Here is a 5,720-nt window from a genome sequence, read left to right on the forward strand (position 1 = left end):
GGATGAAAGATCCGTAAATAGCTATAAAGGACACATGACCAAAACTTACATCGTAAGTCAGTCTACATAACCTAAAACTTAGGCTTTAATACCAACTGTAATGACTCGACTTTTCGAGTACTCTGACAAGGGTCGTTACTCATAATTACACATTTATATTCAAAACATTTTGACTATTGAAGTAAAATTCATTAAAACAATGGAGACAACTTTTAAATTAATTTATAATTTTAATAAAATAAACAAATAGATAAAATCCCTTGTTTGAGGCCCCTGAAACAACTAAAGAAATAACACACAGATAATTTTTTTTTTTAACCAATCATCGAGTTTCACATCAAAACTCTTAAAAACATAAATTTAGCAGAAGCGATTTCTTAGTCCCATATGGCACAATCACAAGTCCCTCTTGTCACTCGCTGGTCTGTTTCTGTCCTTACCTGAAAAAAAAAACATAAAATATGAAAAGTTGAGTATAAAAATACTCAGTAAGTGACCCCCTACTAGAGCCATTTGGGTGAACTGTTAAATCCGACCTAACATTGGCATAATGTATATAACATAACGTAGCATAGCATTAAAGGGATATACTAGCATGCAACAGAAGCAAACAGAATCAATAAGCACTCTAATTACTTTTAATTTGAGTTCTAAAGCATGCTTTTGCATAAAATCACAAGTAGGTTTCAAGTTTCACACATCTTTGATGAAATCCTCTAAATCCAAGCTGCTTTTCATGTGATTCCAGCTCCAATTCTTTAGTGAACTACCAAGAGATCTTCTCTACTATTCTCAACCTCGAATTTGAGTGGTGGAGCTCAAAATGGTGTGAATTTGGTGAAGGAATTAGAGAGGGTTTTTGAGGAAGAAGGACACTTGTAGCATTTTCCCAAAATTAGCAAGCCGTTTTTCCATCTCCAAAATTTAGAGCCTTTTTATTCATTGAGTGCATGCAAGCACTCATGAATCAGCTCAATGACATCTCAATCAACAACATTGGAGTGGGTTAGGTGTTGAACACCAAGGAGGAACACCTCCTACTAAGTTCAAAATATGGGAAAACCCATTTTGAACTCCAATTTGTATTTCAAATTTATTTCCTTTTAATTAATCCTATAATTAATCAAATTTTGATTTAACTAATTTCTAATTAATCAAATCTAAAATTACAAAATTCAATTTCTTAAATTGAATTTAAAATTGGAAATTAATTTGATTTTAATTAATTAAACATAATTAATTAATTAATTTATTCAATATCAAATATTAAATTAATCACATACATAATTTTAAACATGAATCTTATTCATGTAATTGATATTTAAATCAATATTTAAATATTATAAACTCTCCAATTTCGTTTAATTTTAATAAATTAAACGTTAATTATATCATATATAATTATACAAACCCTAATTTGAATTTGAACCTATTCAAGTTCAAACCCTAATTCAATTTGAACATTTTCGAATTGAAATTCAATTTGAACAATTTAAATTGATATCATTCCAAATTCACTCAATTTAATAATTCAAGGTGTTCATGTTTTACGAGCTAGTAAATGGACCCGATGGATTTACAGATCATGAGCTCCAACGATTAAAATTAATTGGCTAAACTCTTTAGACCAAATTAATTAGTATTCGTTAACCATCAAGTCACACCACTATAGCTCGATAGTTGCACTCTCATCACTGTAGATATATTTGTGTCCACATGATTTAACCATAACCAGTAAGTCGACCCTTCACAGGTTGTTCGTAATAACGACTGGGTCACTATGCTGTTTTAACCCCAATATTACGTCTTATTCCTTAAGTTCCTACTGATCCTCTGTTGAACAACTAGTTTATGATCCAATCACTAAACTGGATCCCTCTCAAACCGGTGAGAGGATGAGGCCCCTTGTTCAAGAATTGGATTCAGTACTTAAGAAAACAACCTATTCAGTACTTAAGAGAACAATCTTTCTTCTATCCCTAAATCGGGTAGGCGTGAATTCCTTATTGTACCCTATGTCCACAACTATCTACCTGGTTTTACCCCTAAAATGGGAGGTTTATTGAGCCGACATTGTTGAGCCAACCCTTACCCATAAAAATCTAAGGATAATCCCGAATAAACAGGAGTTCATAGTTAGCTCAGGATTAAGATCAAGTTACCTAGGTCATCTAAGCAAAATAGTTAATCTTAAATAGTAAAAAACGTTATAAAGTAAGAGTGACTTATTTCTTAGTCTGATCTTATGCAAACTCATTGCATAGGACGCCTCCACTCCTCATGTCAATACATGAACGAATCAGGATCACTTCGTTTGTAGCACCTTTACAACAACTTGTAACTGCTACAGAGTAGGCCGCATCCAATAGTGTTACTAGAATGAGGCACCCAACCTTATGCATATACTATAGACCATTTTGGTTATTTGCTCGAACTTAATCCATTTTTATGTCTCTATATAAAGTTCAAGTATTCATGTAATAGCCATGGATCTTAGTTCATTGGATTTTGACTTTACGAATGCAATTTAAAGATTCAATAACAACTTTATTGAAGAAAAGTTGAATAACATCTTTATTGATAATAGAATGTGTTTAACTTTACAAACTGTGAGTTTTAGGACACACAACCCAACAAGCATAGCATGGTATGACATGGCATAGGTAGTGCTCCCCTAGGAATATCAAATCAGTCGTAAGTGTGAACCCCAAGGAACATAAATCATAACAACAGTGGTGATCCCATAGGAATACCGAAATAGTCATAAATGGTGAACCCAAAGGCTCACTAACATAGGATTTACATGTTGGGGTTGATGCCCTAAATCTCGTAAGGTTCTATAGTTTGTAAACTTTGTATGAATAAACTTTTATGTGATTAATAATATATGATATTTTATTCACTTTGTCTATAAAATATGTGATATTTTAGTTGCATTAACCACAAACCAATAAACTAACATCCAAGGTTATCGTTGTTACTTAAACATGTATATGGAGACATATAGGTGGATCATGTTTAAGTGATAACTTAAATGGTATGTAGTATATGGATAAGGTCTGATCCTAATCATTCATGTATTAGACATGCGAACGGAGATATTCTATACAAAGGAGTTTATACAAGACCGGACCACGAAATGTTTAGTCACATTATATAACACCGTTCATAATAGAGACTTACATTTCACCAGGATGACCATAATAACATGACCTCAATCCTGATTGAGTTGTGAACTTCTGCCTATAAGGGCGGTCCTTTAATTTGTATGGGTGAGAGTGGTCATATTGTCGACTCAACAAGCCTATCATTTTGAGGATTCATCTGATTGGGGAGCTAGGAACACAACTACATAAGATGAAATTCACTCCTTCCTCGAAGCAGAGTTAAGTAGATAAATTGCTCCCTTAAGGGCTGATTCAAAGTCTTGAACAATGTGGTGCCACACCCTCTCCTGGCCCGAGGAGGTTTAGTCATAGTAGGACTATGATCTATTGTTCATTAGAGGGATCAATGGTACTTAAGAAGTTAGATGTAACTATAGGGGCAAAACGGTAATTTGGTCCAATTGTACTTGCAAGCAATTTGTGAAGGGTCATCGTATTGTTGATTGGTTATATCCAATGGACACATAAATATATTTGTAGTGCGAAGAGTGTAGCTATCGATCTTTAGTGGTGTGCCCGACAGTTAACGAAGGGTGGATAATGTAATTAAAGAGTCTAATTAATATTCATGTACCGTTGGAGCTTCAAGTTACAAGTCTATATGATTCCCTTGGTAGCTCAAAATGATTTAGTTGAGAATCAGTTTTTGGGTTAATTTGAATTGTTCAAATTAATAAGAGGGATTTATATATGATATAATTTTCATAATGTATTTGATACATTATTGTTTAATTGGAGTAAATAAATATTTGAATGTGATTTATAGTTATTAAATTTAATATAAATATGATTTATATTAAATGCCATAAAATAGAGAAAAAAACTATAGTTTATGTTGTATGTTATACAATATTAAAACTATAGGTTGTATGTTATATTTGATATAACATATAATTTAATATAAATATAAATATAATATGATAAGTTAGTTATTATATTTATTTATATTTATTTTATTATTTTTGAATAATAACTTCCTATTTTCTCTCCAACCATCTTAGTGAGTGGTTAATGGTTTTGTGGCAAAAAGAAATAAAAGAAAAATTAGTTTTCTTCTTCTTCCTAATACACATATACGACTTACTTTGTTTTTGGCAAAACGATTGAATATACAGAAATGTTCTGTGTGCTTCAATCTTCTTCTTCCTCCAAACTCAAACAATCCCTCCTAACCAAAATAGTCAGAACCCAGCACTCTTGGGTACTCACCCTGAGAATACCAAAGGCTTACTATGGTTGTGTTCGATCTATTTGGTTCGAGAAGTTATTGAAGAAGGTCTTCAAAAGTTGCTGAGTTCGTGATTGTACGAGAGAGTTACGTGAAGAGAAAAGGTCTTCAAAGGTAATGTATCTTGAACCCTTTTCTTCTATCTAGCATGATGTAATTTATATTGAATATCTATCTTGTATGTTTAATGAAAATTATGTTTTCAATAAAAATGGAATTTGGACGATCCGCTTCCGCCCAAGGATCTCCTTCAAAACGAGTTCCTTCAATACACAACCCGATAGGAGAGTTAACAGTCATCCCTTAGCCTAGCATGCACACCGTAGTGAAATAGACTTAAACATAAAGTCATAGTTCATGGCTTTCCAACATGCTCATAATGTAGCTTAAAATTACATAGCTTAGCAAATCATTCAAATCAATCTTTAGCATACATTTATGGTACCATCTAGTTAACATTTTTACTTATCTTGAGTGTCCAACTCAAGGGTATTCCAGTAGAAAATCACTTATTCAATATAAACGAAGCAAAATCAACTCTCTTAGCTTGAGAAACTTCTTGGTGTAAATCTCAAATTAATCTCCAATATGAAAATTGCCTCATAATCGACCTTAAAACTATTAGACAAGTTGCTTTTGATTCAAAAAAATCCCTTCGAACCTTCAATTTAAATCCAAGACAATATGGGTAACATGAGTTTAGTCCAAGTTTAATTAGAGTCTATAATCTTTTCAAGAGAAAAAAAAATCACAAACACTTACCAAAATCTCTAAAATCGAACCTTTAACACCACTGACAATCTCTAATCTCTTCCAAAAGCTCCAAATCAACCTCTGAACGTTCAAAACAATAAGATTCAGGACAGAAACTCAATGGTCTTTAAAGAGTCAAACAAAAACAACCCAAAACACCCAAAAATCTTACCCCAAAAGGCAAATTTTGATGAATTCCGACAAGTAAAGGAGGTTGTCGATGAAGCTGATGGCATGCGGCAACGCTGGGCTGACGACGGTGAAGGGACAACGTGGCGTGAGTCGCGGCAGAGCTCTAGCGACAAGAGGTGAACAACAACATGAAACCCATTAGAGCGGTGTGAATAGACCTGGCAGTGCAGCTGCCTGAAGGCGGAGTGACAGATGGCGACTTGTGGTGCTAGTCTGATTGAAGGAGACGACATTGGACAACCAGTTGAACGCTAGCGGAAGGAGGCTAACGGTGGCGGCAGGCGTTTATTCGCATTACGAATGAGAAGATGGATTTTGGGGGGGCGATGGGGTTCACGGTTAACGAGGGTGAGATTTAATTTTTTTTTTTTTTTCCTTTT

General features: G+C 33.7%; 1 long non-coding RNA gene across 1 annotated transcript; it reads right to left on the reverse strand.

Annotated features, from left to right (window-relative positions):
- Positions 1 to 291: 291 nt before the first annotated feature.
- LOC120086363 (uncharacterized) lies at positions 292 to 5,720 on the reverse strand. Its single transcript, XR_005484187.2, has 3 exons — positions 5,321 to 5,720; positions 5,158 to 5,229; positions 292 to 440 (listed from the first exon to the last, which is right to left on the reverse strand). It is a non-coding gene; the product is annotated as an uncharacterized LOC120086363 (long non-coding RNA).

This window comes from Benincasa hispida, chromosome 9 (assembly GCF_027475165.1).
Source record: "Benincasa hispida cultivar pf3 chromosome 9, pf3_genome.v1.1, whole genome shotgun sequence".
Taxonomy (NCBI): domain Eukaryota; kingdom Viridiplantae; phylum Streptophyta; class Magnoliopsida; order Cucurbitales; family Cucurbitaceae; genus Benincasa; species Benincasa hispida.